This window comes from Eubalaena glacialis, chromosome 3 (genome assembly GCF_028564815.1).
Source record: "Eubalaena glacialis isolate mEubGla1 chromosome 3, mEubGla1.1.hap2.+ XY, whole genome shotgun sequence".
NCBI classification, from domain to species: Eukaryota; Metazoa; Chordata; class Mammalia; order Artiodactyla; family Balaenidae; genus Eubalaena; species Eubalaena glacialis.
In genome coordinates, this window is record NC_083718.1 from 78,462,471 (window position 1) to 78,481,320 (window position 18,850).

Here is an 18,850-nt window from a genome sequence, read left to right on the forward strand (position 1 = left end):
TACACTACCCAGTTTCTGTCTGCAACAGCAGAAAGAGAAGATTCATTAGTATGTCAGGGATCTCAGATCCTCTTCCAATTTCCCCATTTGCTCTGCCCCTCACCATTGGTAGGAGTTTTTAGTTAAGTTATGCCATCATCCAGCCCTGGGTTCCTGGACCTTAATCTGTATGCTGAGGCGCTAGTCTTGTTGACTCTTTTGTTGAGTGCACAGATTTATACTACCTGTTCAGAATGTACCCTTGTCTATGTCTGCCACAGGTAGGCAGGTGTCCTGGAATGAGGAATACTCTTTCCTTCTTTACGTTAGTTCAGCAATTGCTGTGTAACCCTAGCACGAAGCAGATGCAGCATTCTTGAAATATCAAAGAAGACACCAGGAAATCATCTGATCTCACATTTTCAAACAAACATACAGCCTTAGAACCATAATACATAAAATAGATGAGTACAAAGAAGAAAACAGACTGAAATAGAAAGAAGAAATGGGGACCACTGGCCCTGGCCACTCCCTGTGCCCTCTTTTCTACCCTGGCTCCTCAACCAGTTCCTCTGCTGAGATGATTCAGTTTCGCCTTCTCACTTTTTCAGATGAGAGAACTGAGGGCCAAGGAGGTGACATGAACTACCAAAGATGCACAGCTTATTAGGGACTAAGACAAGACCAGAGTTTGGCAGAGACAGGTCACTGTATGGGTCATGAATATTCTTTATGAAAATGTTTTTAATTGTTCTTATGCAAAAATGAAATTAGAAATGCTCCTGGACATGGATTCAACCCCAGATCCACTCCAGTGGGCTGGGTGACCTTGGCAAGGCTTCCTCAGCCTCATTCTCTCTCTTTGCCAAATGAGAGTAAGAAGTGGGTGACTGAGCACATTCCTTTCTGCTTAGGGAGTTTTAATTCCACAATTGCAACACTTGTAAAGAAAGCAAGATCCAAACTCCACCTGGAGGAGTAAGATATGAATAAACAGAATATAGAGGAAATAGTGTTGGTCCAAATCCCAGTTTCGTTGCTGTTTGGCTATATGATTCCAAATAAAAAAAACTTAACCTCTGTCTGAGCAACCTCATATTTAAAAGTTTCCTCATATTTAAAAGAAAACTATTTATAATGATCTCTACCACACAGTCCTATAAAGATTAAAGGAAACAAAACATGTAAAGTGATCAGAACTTAAATGTTCCTGAAGCTTGAGGTACTCCATAAATAATAAAATCTTTATTATTCTAGAGGCAGGGCTGTGTGTTGGTCAGAGAAGGGATTTTGAAGACTGGTACCTAGATTCAATCAACATCTCTACCACTTTCTTTCTGCACAACCTTGAACAATTCACTTAATCTTCCTGTTTTCCATCTGTAAGATGTTCCTTCATCTGTAAAATGGGGACAACAGTAGAACCTCATTCAAAGAATTCTTTTGAGGATTAAATTATTTTATACACAGAAAACATATAGAATAATTAACACTACATATGAGATAGTCATTATTACTTCAAATTTGTCACATAAATTTTTTCAAGGAGAATTTCTTCCCTTAGGCATGCCTGATTTTACACATATCTCACACTTTTGTCACATCTGTGGGTCAGTAGAATTGATACTACTCCAAACTGAACATCTTCCTTGGGCCTAGGTGTCCAAAATCACCCTAGACATCCTGTGTGTTTCTCCTTGCCCTTGTGAAATTTATATTATCCCTTAATGCATGGCTTTGGGGCCCTTATTCTCTTCTTACTCTTTCTGTTCTCCTACACTGTGGTTATCTCAACTTGTCTTTATTGGGGTGGTCATGGGGGTAGCAAAATACTATTCAGTCAGCACATTCCCAGGTGGCAGTCCAAAAGAATCACTGACAATTTCTTGGGTCACATTAATCAATACTGCGTAGTGAGCTTGAGGACTTACAATCCTATTGTGGATTCATCTTACAACTCAAGGTAGCATATATTTCACCGGTGATTTCTGGTATGGAGCCTGGTGTAGTCTTTCATTTATGAATAAGTGAACAAAATAATGAATGAAAGAATGGACTTCTAAGGATCAAATGAGATGACAGAGATTGTGTCCTTTCTATAACCCCACCAGGAGTCATTACTCTTTTTTAGATCAACTCAGTGCTTCAAACTCATCTTACTCTTTACTTCACAATCTTTTATTCTCTAAACCTTCTGAGGTCCTTCCCTTCAGACCTTCCTTAGAGCAGAGCTTCCCAACAAACACAGGTATTAGGTGAGCTGAGTTGCCCATCTCCCTCTACCTTACCCTTTGAGTCATAAGATAGAGCCTGAGGAAATTACAGCCTCTGGACAGTTTGCACTTAAGCAGACTTTATTAACACTTTTTAAAATTTGCTAAGATGTGAAAAGAAGTGGGAAGCAATGTATGAATGTGACACGTTGGGGTGGATCCCTCAGGATCACCTCTTCCTTTTTCCATGTTGACAGCAGTTTATCACTCTAGAAGAAGTAATATATATAATATCAACTCTGATGGAAAATTCTGCCATAGTATCAAAGTTAACATTCTACCACATAGGATGTATATTCAGTTTATCATCGAAGTAAAGCCCAAATGTTTTTAAGAATAAAACAGGGCACTATTAATAATTATCCTGGGACAACAGACATTAACCAGAACTCACTTGAGCAAACCAGGACGTATGATTGCACTATGCCACTGTATTGACATATATTTTAAGAATAAACACATTGGTTTCAATAGATAATATACCTACATTATTAAAAAATCAAAATAATTCATAAAAAGGTATATGTAAAAGACTATTTCTCCAATCCAGGTCCACTGGTCCCGTGCCAGCCCTACTCCCCACAATAGGAAACAACTTTCATCAGTGTTTCCTGCAACAGTGCGGTGTTTCTTTATGTAAAAACAAGTAAATATGAGTATTCTGATAAGCCCCATGGAGACCATTTCCTATCACTGTAGAAAGTGCTTTCTCATTTTGATAAACAGTTCCATGGTGTTCCATTGTGTGTTTAATTTAACCAGTCCCCTACTGAAAGGCTCATGGGTTGTTCCAGTCTCACTATTACAAACAGAACTATAATGAATAACCCTGTGTATACATCATTTCATATACATATCTTCAAGATGAATTCCTAGAAGTAGGATTGCTGGGCACAAGTGAATGTGTAGTTTGCATAAAGATTGCTCAACTTTCCTCCAAATTTATTTTGCTATTTTGTACTCCTATGAGCAATGTATGAAAATGTCTGTTTCCCTGCAGTTTTCCCAATAAAGCGTGTTTTTAAACTTCTGGATCTCTGTAAGTCTGAAGGCAATAAAAGTATTTCAATGCAGTTTAAAGTTGCATGTATCATTATTAGTTAAGATGAATATCTTTTCATGTATTTAAGTGGCCTTATTGTTTTATAAATGCCTATTTGGGGATTGATCACCCACACTCCAAATTAAGTATCTTGAGGAAAGGGATTATGTTTTATGCATCTTATACTTTGCTCAGTAAGAGGTGTGTGAAATAGGAAACATTTAATAAATATGTTTCATGAATGAGTAACAGAATCACTGGTTTCCCCTCTCCACACACTATTAAAGCTGCCTTTGGTAACACCTTTTCTAACCTTTGGATCATCACATTTTTTCTCTTGGAAAACAATATTCCATATAAATATATGCATAATATAGAATATATAGATAAATAAAAATTCTAAATCACTTATAAAATTATTTTAAAACAATTATTCATCTATTCCTTTCTAATAATTTCCTGTAATATAGGCTTTTTTTCAAATGTTAATAATCATTGTACAATGTTGACACTTGAGACAATGTTTTCTTCTCTTAACACTCTAATAGGCATTCTTTGTTGCCTCTTTTGCTAAATCATGAATTTCTTAATGGAAGCATCAGACCTTGTTCTTTTCTTTTGCTCCATTTCTAATACAGAATAAGTGTTAATTGAACATGTTTTACTGGTGGGGGATGACATGAGAGGAAAATAAACAATTTGCTTAGCTAAGCAAGACCTAAACTTGAAATGCTTCAACTTTTATTTTCCCTCTTCATGCTACTTTTAGGTCAAACACCTCATTCCTTATTCATTTACAATGCTAAATATTTTGAATATATATTTTGCACTGATTTTGGTTTGTGTTTGAGCTTCTTATAAACACATATTTGTATTACACTGATTGCTTTCTGAAGGCAAATGCACAGCCATTATATACTCTTTTGGTGCAAGCCAGGATTATATACAATTGAACACTGCAAAGCATGGGTGAAGTCTGTCCCAGAATCTGCCTTATAGATCCATAAACAAGGTTACAAATTGGGGTGTTTTGGTATTCGGGAATGTGAGGGATGCAGCAATTTCATCAAATGGTAGTTGCAACTATTTATCCTGGAGAACTGTCAGGTATTTCACTTGAAGTGGAATCTATGTGCTTTCAAAGGCTAGAAAAGACTGAACAAGAACCTCTAAATGCCCAAGCATCTGAAAAAAATTTTACTCAAGGACAGATTCTTCCAATCTTGAGGTTACATTATTTTCTAAAGCAAAACTCTCAAAAACAAATATCACACTTTTCTGTTGTTAAAACAACTCCAGCTCTCACAGGAAGATTTTCCTGGCTGATTTGAGGAGATTTAATGGTTTCTCTTAGGTTTATGTGCTCTATCTGCAAATATTCCATGATTAATGTTCTGATAGCCAATTTAATTTTGTTATTATCTTGTCCTCTGCCTCTGATTCCTAAATGTGAAACCACATTTGCATTGGCCAATGGTGCAAATCTACTATTCTCCAGTGGATTAACTCTTTCAATCTGTTACTTATATGACCATTATATCCATGCAGTCCATGCTTATGTATAATGCCCAGTCAAGGTCAGAATTTGTATGCTGACTGCAAGACTTTTATCAAAATGATGCTGATGGTAATAAAAATGACAACGATGATGGAAAACTGAATAAGCATTATGTAGACGTTCCATATAATTATAATGGCGGTGGTGGTATAAATGATGATAGCGACTAGCAATACTGGTGGTTGTGTTGGTTTAGAATAGTATTTGGCACACGGTAAATATTCAATAATGATTGAATCAATGAATAAATGATAGTGGACATGGAGAGGGTAGTGGTGGTGATGATTGTCACGGGGATGAAGAGAGTCAAAGCAGAAGTGATGGTCCGCTGATCTTGTTTATACTGTAGTAGGTTAGTAGTGGACAAATTGATGATTTACTCTTCCTAGGTCACCTAGCTCTTATTATTGGAGTTGAGTGGAAATGAAACTGAGAAGTCTCCACGCAACACAACTTTCAAGAAGATGAAACTCACTTCTGGGGCATTCAATGTGTTATTCTATTTGTGTACATAAGATTATGCAAGATGGGTTGTCTCTTTCCATAGAAAGCTATATGGAATTTTCACAAAGTTCTAGTGGCCTAGAAAGACAATGTCCCTGAGACTTGATCCCAGAGCTCAACAATCAGGGTTGCAGGGTTGAGAAAAGTCATTTAAGAAATAGAGCTACTCTGCTTCACTTTCCTGTGCCCAATATCCTGCCCCAGAGGAACCCCTACTGAGAGCTAGTTACACGCAGCAATACATTGAATGCATGGCAAGCATCCCCTGGGAGGCCAGCACCTCCAGGAACATGAGATATAAGTAGAGAAGTGTTTTGGGGTGAAAGGATGCTGAGGAAGATACAACAAGTACTAATTTCATCCAAACAGGTAATGGTTTTGGATGGTGCATCAGAGATAAGAGATGCTGAAGAAGAGGAGTAGGGGAGCACTTTGACATTTCCTAGGTGAGGTCTGTTAGGCTATGAGAGGAAAATGCTAGGAACCATGGTGTTAATGTCCCCCACAGCCCAGAAACCTTTTCAGTGATTTTAGGGAACTATAAATTATCTGTGTTGTAAGAGTTTTAGAAAACATCTATTCAAACATTTTCGTGTTAGAGAAAAAGAAGTTGAGGTTATGCAAGAAGTTGCTTAGCTGACAGTGCACTGCCAGTTAGTGACAGAGCAAGTTCTCAAAGCCAAATCCCTGACTTAAAGGAAGACTTTTTCTTTTTTAAATACTATAGAACTTCTTGCTTGGGTGTTCTGACTTCATGGTTTTCCTCCTTGAGAATTACCAGTTCATTTCTCCTTTGGAGATCATCTTTCAAAGGAATGAAACTCTTAAGTGAGTTATCATCAGGCACCATGGACGTGAGACTTCAGGGACTGTTCTCAGAAATTCTGTGTTTCTTTTATTTCCCTTCTATTTTTTTTTTTTTCCTACTCCTTAGAAAACTAGTCTATAAACTCTAGAGGGGATTCCTGAAAGAGGCCTCAGCAGTCAGTTTTAGGGGATAATTTTTCTCTCTTCTCCAAAGCCCTATATTGCTGTTTTTTAATCATTAAAAACTATAAAGATAGAGGTAAGGATTTTCTTATCTCTTCAGTTTCCTTTATATATATGTACACAAAAAATTGAAGTATAGTTGATTTATGATATTGTGTTAGTTTCAGCACACAAAGTGTGCACTGTACATCAAAGTGATTCAGTTATAGATACATATATATATTCAGTTTTAGATTTAAATATACCTTACATAAAGGTATATTTCTTAAAGTTTGTAATCTTAAGGTACTAAGAGAATTGACCCTCAGCTTTATGCATGCTTCTCTATACCTTCCTGTCTGCAGAGCTTAATAAATGACAGTTTTGCTTTAAGTTTGGAAACTGTTGTCTATTTCCTCTACTCTCTCCACCATCCCTTGTTATAGCTATTTTCAACCAGTAGTTAGGTCTCTCTTGTTTCCTGATGGTGGAGTAGGGAAGAAAGTCAGTTTCTGGAGTCACTAGAGCACAATATTATAGCATAGAAAAGGACTGAACTGGCCTCAGGAGCCTTGGTTTCTAGTTCCAACACTGTCAACAACCGTTCCAACCATGTGTACCTTCAGGACTGCAATTCCTCTATTGCAAAGTGAGGAGCATTGCTTAAATAATATTAAGTTCCTTTCAGGTGCTCACATTCGGTGTTCTTGACCCTAGGAAATTTTTCTGTATAGAGGAAAAATCCTGATGTTGTTAATCTTCTGTCTTTACCCCTTGCTCCTAGGAATCATGGATCATGTCAATCACACATGGACCCAGAATTTTCTCCTTGTTGCTTTCACTACCACTGGAACCCTGTGACCTCTTGCTTTCTTGGGGACACTGTGCATCTATCTCCTCACCCTGGCAGAGAATTTGTTCATCATTGTCCTGATTCAGACAGATTCTGGATTGTCCACATGTCCCACGTAGTTCTTCATCAGTGTCCGCTTCTTCTTGGAACTCTGGTATGTCAGCACCACAGTTCCCATGCTGCTGCATACCTTGCTCCATGGGCATTCACCCATCTCATCAACTGTGTGCTTTGTCCAGCTATAGGTCTTCCATTCCTTGGGCATGACTGAGTGCTAACTGTTGGGTGTCATGGCGCTGGACCGCTACCTTGCCATCTGTGGCCCACTCCACTAACATGCACTCATGAGCAGACAGGTACAGTTATGGCTAGCAGGGCCCACTTGGGTGGCTGGCTTCTCAGCTGCACTTGTGCCAGCCAGCCTCACAGCCACTCTGTCCTTCTGTTTAAAAGAGTTGGCTCATAACTTTTGTGACTTGGCACCACTAATGAAGTTGGCATGTGTGGACACAAGCTGGCATGTTAAAGTCCACATTGCAGTGATTGGCATTATCAATGCATGCAATCTTGTGCTCATTTTAGGACTGTATCCTTAGAGCTGTGCTGAAGCTGCCTTCAGCTGCCAGCCATGCCAAGGCCTTTTCCACCTGTTCCTCCCGTATAACTGTAGTAGCGCTATTCTTTGGCTCTGCCTTCATTGTCTATGTAGGGCCACCTGAGAGTCACCCTGAAGGCACTGACAAGCTTATTGCCTTGGTGTACACTTTTCTTACTCCTTTTCTCAACCTCATTATTTATACTCTCAGCAACAAGGAAGTGAGGGAGGCTGTCAGGAGTGTCACCCAAAGGATTAGGGCTATGTTGAAGAGACTCTGAGGATCAATCCATAGGCCATTCATTTGGTAAGGGTAGGCTTTAGTTGCTTAGTCAATCAACTAATCAAATAATTTGTTAAATATAGTGCATATACCAATTTAAATGGATTGAGGTCTTAGATAGGGACAAATTGGGAAATTTGTAGAGGGTGGAGAAATATGGCCTCTGAACCCATACTTGTCTAATATGGGTGAAAGATCACATAGCTTAAAACATAATCAAATAATAATGATGCAAGTGCAAATACCAAGGTAGACTTAGAACTTAGAGAGAGACACAACTGTGTTTAAAAGAATTTGGAAAAAACTGACTGTGAGACTTTGCTTGAGATAGAATTCCTGGAGAAGCATTGAGAAAGTAGTAAAGGAGCTAAGTAGAAGGAAAAGTAAAAGAACTTCTTGGGTAAATGTTTAGATGTTGATTGGTGAGCCATGGGAAGAGGGTTCATAAGAGCGTGGAGTTCAGTGTTTCTGGATGAAGCCACCATAAAAGAATGTTTAAAGCTGGATCTCAAAATTAACTTTCTAACTGTGAAGATCAGGGGGTTAGAAATGAGGGTCCTGGGTGTGCTGATGGTTAAATGTGAGTTATAGAAATATATTCTGCTCTTTGAATTTGAAATCATCAGTTAGTCAACAAGGCAACATTATTGATAGGGTTCCTTGAGTGCAAAACTAGGTCTGGGAACCAAGAAGAGATATAAAAAGCAGGCACAATTTGTTTTCAAAGAGCTTATAGTTTTGTTGTGAAGAGTCAATTGCCTTCTCTCTCTCTCAAACACAACACACACACACACACACACACACACACACACACACACATTCTCTATACCCCAGCAGCAACATATTGATAAATATCAAGAGATAGATTTTTGTATTTTAATTTCTGTATACCTGTGATGGTAGAGGTCATGGAAAGTGGAGGGAAGGAGTGCACGGATTGGCAGAAAGGGAATGAGGAAAACAAAAGTTTCATAGAAGTTTATTCTGACATTTTCCTCAAGTCTCAGATTTTGGGATCCTAAAACCCTAGGAACTCGGTTGGTACTTTTCTGAAAGTTCTCTTCAAATAAGACATGAAACTGTAGTATCCCCCTTGGAGATTCTTTGTATCAGGATAACATCGTCACAAGTATACTGAAAATACAAAAGGAAAACTCATTTTAAAAATAAGTCTCCTGGGCAGCATTTTTTGAAATGATTGAGTAAATGAGTTTAGGATTTCCTGAACTAATGATGTTGAAATACTTTATTTCTATTGCAAGGATAACTTGGTGTTTATTTTAATTTATATTACTGGGAGAAAATGTGTGTGGAGTGACATACAAACTATTCTTCCCATAGAATAACTCTCCTTCTTCTAGAGAACATGACTACCATGAGATTTAACTAGGATTTCTCTGGTGAGCCTTTCTGCTCTAGGCTTCTTGCCATCTCTCCTTTCCAAAAGGAGGAGTGGGTTCTCTGCTTTCCAGAACCATGCTTTTACCATGCTCTTACCATTTATACTTGAATATTTTGTGTCCATTTTCTCATTAGATCTCCAATAGCAGGTAAATGGATGAATGTCTTTCCAAATTCAGTTAGTAGGTAAAGAGTCTGAACTCAATTCAAAAAGTTTAACTTTACTGAGCAAGAAGAAAGAACAGCATTTTAAAAAACAGAGGGTCTGATTCTGCTGGCTGAGTCTTCACCCTCCCTACCATTCCTGTCAACTATGGATTTTTCAGTCTGTATGAACCCAGGAATCAGGTCACAGATGACTTTTTTACTGAAATGTAGGTTAGCTAGAGAAAATCCTTTCAAATATGATTTATACGAGCCTGCATAGTCAGTATTAGAAAGGTATTTTTCCCTACAGTCATAGAGTTCTAAAAATAAGAAATTATAGGTAATTTCTTTAGTTCTTTGACTCAGTGAACAAATCATTAAACCTTTTTGAGCTTTCCCCAAACACAAGGTGATTTGAAGTAAGTTCAAGTCTGAGAGCCATTGATCTAATCCGGTGAAATTGGAAGAGGAACTGGGCAGGTGTAGTCCAGCCCTTTTCTCTGTTCCTATTCTTGGGAACCAGCCTGCCTAGTTTGTGTGTTATGCTCTCTGCCATGGAGTGGAAGGAACTTGTCCCCATGGAGGAGCGCTGTGGCTTTCAGTGCTTCTTGGTAATCAGGTGCGGGAACCATAAGGAAAGTTAACACACCCACTATCATAGTAAGATGTTTGAAAATCCTCTCCTGAGTAAATATATACTAGGCAGATATATATTCCATTGAAGGAACATAGAATACAGATTGACTTTAAGCTCATGTCGAATTAAACAAATGTTAAACTATAATATAAGGCTCACTGAAAATTTGTACCCTGGTGACCCTAGTTAATGATACTGTATTGTGTGCTTGAAATTTGCTAAGAGGGCAGGGTAGATCTTAAGAATTCTTATAACAAAAAGAGAAAGAAAGGAAGGAAGGGAGGGAGGAAAGAAAAAAAGAAAGAAAGGGAGAAAAATCATACTGTGGGTGGTAATCGATATTTTAATTAGCTTGATTGTGATCATTTCACAACGTATACCTATACTGAAACATCAAGTTGTATGCCTTAAAAATATACAATTTCTATTTGTCCATTATATGTCAATAAAACTAAAAAATAAATTAAAAGTCTCAACACAGTTAAGAGAATTAATACTATGTAGACTAGTTTCTAAACTGTAGACTAGTTTCATGATATAATTAAATTAGTAAATATTCTTATGTTTGACATTAAAAAAACACTTCTAAACAACTTATGAATCTAAGAAGAAATTATAAGGGAAAGTAGAAAACATTTAGCCCTGAACAATAATAAAAATTATAATTTCAAAACTGATGGGATAAAGCTAAACTGTTTCTTAGAGAGAAATTCATAGCCTTAAATGTTTACATTATAAAAGAAAAAATGCGCAAAATTGATTAGTCAAGCAAGCATCCAAATTAGGCACTTAGAAAAATAATATTAGGGAGAAAAAACAAAGAAAGTAGAAAAAATATAAATATGGGAGCAGAAATTAATATAATAAAAATAAATATATAACAAAGAGGATATATAAATCAAAAAGTTGGTTCTAGAAAAAAAAAATTAAACCCCTGACAAGACTAACAAAGAATAAAAGGGAGGAGTAAAAATAGGAAATAATAAGAATAAAAAATTGATATAACTACAGGTTTAAACTACAAAGTTTAAAGTGATAAGATGATAGTATTAACAATATATGTTAAGTAATTAAAAATTTAATTAGCTAGATTCATTTTCAGAAAATTGAAAATTACCAATATCAACTTCAGAAGCAGTAGAAAATCTCAGTAATATTGAATTAGAAGTTAAAAATATTACTAGAAAAAAATCATTGGGCCCAGATGGCTTAACAAGAGAGTTCTACCAAATATTGAAGGAAAAGGTAATTCCTATTTTTATAGAACTCATTAAGAGAACAAATATACTGGAAGTACAATTCAGCAAAGCATTTTATGAAGCTTGCTGGTTGCTGGTTCCAAAATAAATAAAACCAGTGTATGAAGAAAAGAATCACAGGCCGGTCTTGCTCATTAACATCAATGCAAAATTCTCCCTCCAAATAATCCTAAACCAAATTCAATGATCTATATTAAGTGATGATAACTGAATTTGGTTTATCTCAGAAATGCAAGATTTACTTAACATTTGAAAAGTGAATAATATGATTTATAATATTAACAGATTAAAAAAGAAAAACCATGATGAATATCTCTTGATTCAAGAATAAAAAAACATTCAATAATAATTCATAATTAAAAAGTAAGAAACAATAATAAAATTACAAATGAAAAAAGACTTCCTTATCCTGATAAAGGGCACTTTCTAAAATCATACAGCGTAACTAATAGTGATGTGTGAAAAGCATTTCTTTTAAGATCAAGAACAAAATGAGATTAATGGATAATACAACTTCTAGTCAACATTTTATAGGATGTCCTGGCTATTGAAGCAAATAAGCAAAAAGAGTAAAGAAATTAAAAGTATAAATACTGGATAAAACTTTAATTATTTTTAGATGGTATTTATATTGAAGCATAGATAACCATGGATAAATTATTAGCATCAATATGGTTGACCAGCTTGCTAGATACTACTCAATGAAAAAAAAACAAAAACAGCTGTATTATTGTATAACAGCAACAATCATAAAATACAATGAAAGAGACAATTTATAATATATATATAGTACTTAAAAGATATTCAAACTCAGCCATAAAAAGGAAAGAAATTTGGTCATTTGTAGAGACTTGGACGGATCTAGAGACTGTCATACAGAGTGAAGTGAGTCAGAAAGAGAAAAATAAATATCTTATATTAACGCATATATGTGGAACCTAGAAAAATGGTATAGATGAACCGGTTTGCAGGGCAGTAATTGAGACACAGATGTAGAGAACAAACGTATGGACACCAAGGGGGGAAAGCTGCGGAGGGTGGGGGTGGTGGTGTGATGAATTGGGAGATTGGGATTGACATGTATACACTGATGTGTATAAAATTGATGACTAATAAGATCTTGCTGTATACAAACAAAAAAAGATATTGAAAACTTTTTTGAAAACTCATAAATTTGTATTTAAAGTCATTATATAGCTCTTTTATATGTGATGATACAGAACACATTCATGGATGGGACATCAATATTAGAAAAATATTTCTTCTCCCTAAATTGGCCTATTAATAAAACAAAATCTCATATGAAATTCCAAAAGTGGTGTGCATGGAATTTGACAATTTTTCCCAAGGTCAAGAATAGTCATGACATTCAAGAAGAAGAAAGAGAATAGAAAAGGTGGCACATTAGCGTGATGGGGGTTTCCACCAGGCATCAAGTGAGTCAGATTTACAAGATAATTTAGTTATACTCAGTGGCCTATGAAGGTGACAGTATTAGAAGAAATTATAATTTAAGCTTTGATTTATATGGTAAAGAATTCTTTTGAATGTGATGCTTTTCTCTAATGTTTCTTTTAGAAACAGAACTAAAATGGGCCATGTCAGAATGTATATTCCATATGAGAGCTGAAAAATATTCAGAGATTGGAATCCTGAACAGTAGGTTATAGGGTGCCTGTCACAAGTTTATAGAAAGTTCCACATAATGCTCAGTTTAAAACTTGCCAAAAGAATTAAATTTTTTAGATTCCTACAAACTCAAACAGAAGGGTGGAAGTTAATGTGATTATTGCTTTAGAAATTAAAAGCTGTTCTGAATATTTATAATCTTTCTTCTTGAAAAAACAAAGGTTAAACTCTTTTTGTGTGGGGGGAAATCAGATACATCTGAAAGGACTAACTACAAAAATGAGTTATGACCATTCTTAATCTTTCATATTGGACATGCTTTATGACATCCTAAGATCTACCAAATAATATTTTATAACTCATGAAAAAAATGAAAGCTTAAGTTTTATGTGCATAATAAAAATTAATAGCAATACAGTCCTGTTTCTTTCCCTGAATTTGTAAAAGCAAAACAGATGTGGTCTGTGCTTATGGTAGACTTCTAAGCAGAGTCAACATTAATCTTATTGAAGAACTTTTTCAATTTGATTAGTATGCACAATTGTCTAGTTTTGGGGGGCTTATATAACTGTATTCTTATGCTTCTCCTATTAACAATAATCAAGAGATTTAGAAAAGTGTTTCTAAACAAACTTTGAGGTCCAAGTAATGGCTTTAGAGTTTCCTTTCAATTATAGTTTATTTCCTTCTTATAGTTTATTTCTTTCCTTTCCTCCTTATAGTTTATTTCCTTCTGACTCACTTGATGCCTGGTGGAAACCCTCATCATCTTAATATGCCAGTTTTTCCTTCCTCTAAAGGGGGCTTAGATGACATTTCACTGTGATCACTGCTCCTACCAGGGTTTGCTGGTATTATCTCTGCCATCTATAAGTTATTTAAAGGGCACTGCCTTCCAGTTCTGAGAGACAGGGCGTGGCTCTCTAAAATTCTACATTTGTTAGTTGCATAGAAGCCTAAATAAGAAAAACTCGTAGAAGAATATCTGTTTGCTCTACATTCACTTAAGACATTTTTGCAGAATGATTACTTTCTGAGTAGGGAAAGATATCTTTTCAGGGATCATGACAAATGGAAGCAGTCTGAAAACACTAGAGTCAGAGAAAAGTCATTCAACATAGTGTGTATGTTTGTGTGTGTGTGTGTGCACACGCACACATATAAAAGGTTCCCAAGCTACAGCCCTGGATCCAACTATGGCCCATGGACCAAATCAGGTACATAGCCTGTTTTTGGAAACAGACTTTGCTGGAACACAGCCACATACATTTATATTCATATTGTCTATGGCTACTTTTGTGCTGCAGCCACAGAATTGAGTAGTTATGACAGAGACATAGGGCCTGAAAAGTGTAAAATATTTTCTATCTGGCTCTAATAAAGTTTGCCCACCACTTCCCTACAGTATTTACATGTTATCCTATAATGTATAGACTGGTAAGCATTAAGTTGATTAAATTATAATCTTAGGACAAATTATATTCTCAAGACAAACTAATAAGTGGTCACTTACCATTTTCATGTTGGTTTTTAATTAGGCATCTCCCCACTGATGATTCTGATTCTGAGACAGTGTCCTTTGATGTTTTACACAATGCTTTTCTTAGCTCTACTCAATTATTACCAGGGCTTCTTACCTTCTATTTCCTTTTGCCTACAGGATCCCAATCCTATGAACATGCCCTGGATATACCTGGGGAGAAAAGGAAAATTGTGGGTTGGATGAGAGTATTGTTAGGACAGCTTATAGGTAGAAAAATAACTTTTGGGCTCCCCTGGTGGCGCAGTGGTTGAGAATCTGCCTGCCAATGCAGGGGACACGGGTTCGAGCCCTGGTCTGGGAGGATCCCACATGCCGTGGAGCGGCTGGGCCCGTGAGCCACAATTGCTGAGCCTGCGCGTCTGGAGCCTGTGCTCCGCAACGGGAGAGGCTGCGGTGGTGGGAGGCCCGCGCACCGCGATGAAGAGTGGCCTCCGCTTGCCGCAGCTAGAGAGGGCCCTCGTGCAGAAACAAAGACCCAGCACAGCCATGAATGAATGAATGAATGAATGAATGAATGAATGAATGAATGAATGAATGAATGAATGAATGAATGAATGAATAAATAAATAAATAAATAAATAAATCTTTTCCTAAAGAATGTTTATTTCAAAATGACTTTCAAAAAAAGGATCTAGGGGTCTGTCACAGTGGTCTCTACTCAATCAGCAGTGAAACTAATAACCTGGAGGAGAACCTAAATAGTATACCTGTGAAATCTGTGGATAAAGTTGGGAGGAATACACAAAAGGGCAGAGGGCAGAATCAGAATCTAAAAACATCAGAAAAAATAGATTGAATCTCACAAGATGCACTCTAATGGAGGTAAGAAAAAGTCTTGTGCTTGGGTTTCAAAACAAAAAAAGCAAGTTCAATAACCATAATAAAACCCTCCAGACAAGCATAGGCAGGAAAAAAAAAATATTTATATCCATTTGAAAACCTGTACTGAATGTCTTCTCTACTATAGGCATTGTATCAGGCAATAAAAGTATAGCGTGAACAGGAGTTCCCTGGTGACCTAGTGGTTAGGATTCCGGGCTTTCACTACCCTGGCTTGTGTTCAATCCCTGGTCAGGAAGCTGAGATCCCACAAGCTGTGTGGTGTGGCCAATAAATAAATAAATAAATAGCGTTGAATGGACACACATGGAACAAACACAATCTCTGCCTTCATGAAGCTTACGTTCAGTTTGTAAATAGAGGATAAGTTATTAGAAATGGGAGGAATTCAGAAATACGCAGTTCTCTGGAATCATGTAATAGGAGAATCTGGTCTATCCTGGTTGTAAATGTTGTGTATATTTATATGTGTGTGTGTGTGTGTGTGTGTGTGGTTATCAGAAAAGCCTTTTCTTAATTAATTCTTTCAACAAATAATTCTTGAATATCTACTTTGTGCAAGGAAAAATACCAGGCACTGAATGATGGTATTAAACACACTTGGTCTCTGTCTTCACTGACTTTATCATATATTGATGAAAAGAGAGAAATAAACATATGAATAAGTAATTAAAATTTGTGCTGTGAAAGGAATGGCCAGGATGCAATAAACAGAAAAAATACTGGAAGACAGGGTATTTATATAGTGTGGTCAGGTCAGACCTCTTTGAATAAGAGATGTTAAAGTGGAGACCATAAGAATGAGGAGGCATTACCTTGGTGAAAGGGGTCCAAGGTAGAGGGATACAGTAACAGGATTTTTTTTTCTGGGACTGTCTCAAGCAGAGGGAAGTGTGATTTAAAAACGTAATAGATTTAACTGATTTCTATTTTTGTATGAAATCTTCGTAGCCTTGTTGCTCTTTTCAGGGAGCGAGACCATGACAAACCAAAGCCAATCTAAGAAGGAGTGACCAGTATGTTGAGGAACTTTAACATACATGTAGATCAGCTGAAGTCTCTTCAGCTGCAAGAAAAGATAATCAAGGCAGGACATAAAAGCTGTGTTCTAGTATTTGTGGAACTTAGTGATATGTTGGATCCAGAAGATCGCCTCAGGACCAACGCATGGAAGTGACAAGGAGATGGATTTCCATTCATGAAAACCAAATTTTAAACAATCCAGAGTTGTACTTATTTTGGTTATTTTGTAATATAGTGAACTCCTTAATAGGGAAATTAAAAATTAATGTTGGAAACACTAAAAGGGAAATGATGTAATGGTTGGGAGGGAAAGAAAAATGTTATGGGTTGTCTAGTCTGTACTAGACTTTGTAGTTTGCCCTTTATGTATTTTATCTGAGAAAGAGAAAGACAGTCAAATCTAGCCCATGGTGTTCTCACAGAAAACCAACATCAGACAAGGTCACTGTCTGACCATGATGAAGAGGTGGGGAAAAAAGAAGACAGCTTGATAATCATGTATAAGCACATACAAAAACAAGATCACCATACAAATCAGGAAAAAAAAATTCCCTTTCTTAGCTAATATGAGTGACTGCTGCTTCTTTATCAATTGCAAGTTTAGTCTACCTTCTGAATAAAATTCATTAAGACACCCAATCATAGAATTATCTCTAGTAACTGACAGGATCCAATCCAGACCAATTCCTGCTTCCTTGGACCTTCCCCTAAATCACCTAACACGAGCCCACATCCTATAATAATTCTTTTCTAATGACCCCTTACTGAAATGCTCCATGGTCCACATGATGTGTGATCTCCCTCACTGCAATAAACCCAATTTTGTTAAACTCTAGGTGTGTTCCTGTTCTTCGCCTGGAGGCATTGTCATGTCTCTGATTCTCAAAGCAACCCAAATATGCCATCTTTAAGGGTGAAGAAAATAAGGCTGTGAGATATTACGTAACAAATGTCTGCCCAGAGTTACCTGGAGGAATTTAATGAACAAACATCTACTCTACACCTACTAAGTGAAACAGGAATGTGTGTAGACACATTTTAGAACTAATACAGTTATTTTTTGTATTTATTTTCACATAACCCCCACAACACACATTTATACATAAGACTATATAGATTCAAAGAGATAAATGACTGCCTAAGGGCACATAGGTAATGAGCGGTGGTCAGGGGTACAGGTCTTGAGATGGGCACCATTTGTGGCTATGTGCCCTTGGTTATGTTCTTTCAACCGCTGTCAACAATTCTGAAGGCAGCGGAGCTTAGAAGTGATGAGCACAGGTTCTGGGGTCAGAGTTCATAATCCTGACAAGGGTACTTACTAGCTGTGTGACCCTGGACATATTTTTAAACTCTCTGTGCCTCAGTCTCCTCAAACGTAAAATGGGAATAAGAATTGTACCAACCTCATAGAGTAATTATGAGGATCATATCAGTTAATACATGCAGTGTGCTTAGAACGATATGTTACCTAGCAAAGGATCAGTAAATGGTTATTTTATGAGTGCCGGATTGAAATTAAGGTTTCTGAGGCTCTAAAACCCTTTTTTCTTTTTTTTTTTTCAGAACAAACAGCTCCTATCAGAGGGGCTTCTCAAAGGAAGAACAATTTGGGCTGGATCAGGGACATGATCAGGAAAAGTCATTGTTTGAAAAGATGAGGGAATATACAAAGTCTCTTTGGACTTGTGAGGTGAGACAGGGAACTGTGAGTGAATGTGTTTATGGAAAGAGTTGTAGGAGGGTTGGGGGTCATTTCTGCAGAGCCCAAGAGTCTGTGTTGAGAAGTCACTGGACATGGGGAGAGGGGGAGTATTGAAAAAGGGGAGATAAGATAGCAAGCATTTGAGGAAAGGCTTCTCTGAGCCCACCTGGTGGAAAACAGACATGGCCTCTCTCCACGTGCCCTCCCAGGAGCCTCGCCTGAGCCTGATTCTCATCTACCTCTGGGGCTGGAGGTCTCTCCCTTGCCTGTGCCCCTCGTGGCCTGAGACAGTCAGGGTTAGCTCTGGGTACTCTGCCCCATGGGCATAGAACTTGCTGAAGAAGAGGAAAGGTTCCTGGATATAGTCTCCATCTCCCACATGTATCTGAGCAAAGCAAGACAAAGGCAGATACTGAATGAAGTTCAGTGGCTGGTAGGTGATCTGGGGATCTGAAAGGTGGGACCTATAATAAAGTATTTGAAAACATAATATTTTGAAGTTAGAGAGTTGGGTTAGTGGAATGATGACTTAAATAACTGGGACTTGGCATGTCCAATTCTGAGAATCAGAGAGTATCAGATTTAGAAGAAATTTTAAAGGTTATCTTGT

At 37.1% G+C, this 18,850-nt stretch overlaps 1 pseudogene; it reads left to right on the forward strand.

Moving 5' to 3' along the window:
• The first annotated feature begins 7,114 nt into the window (after positions 1 to 7,114).
• On the forward strand, positions 7,115 to 8,054 carry LOC133088078 (olfactory receptor 6N2-like; annotated as a pseudogene).
• Positions 8,055 to 18,850: the final 10,796 nt, after the last annotated feature.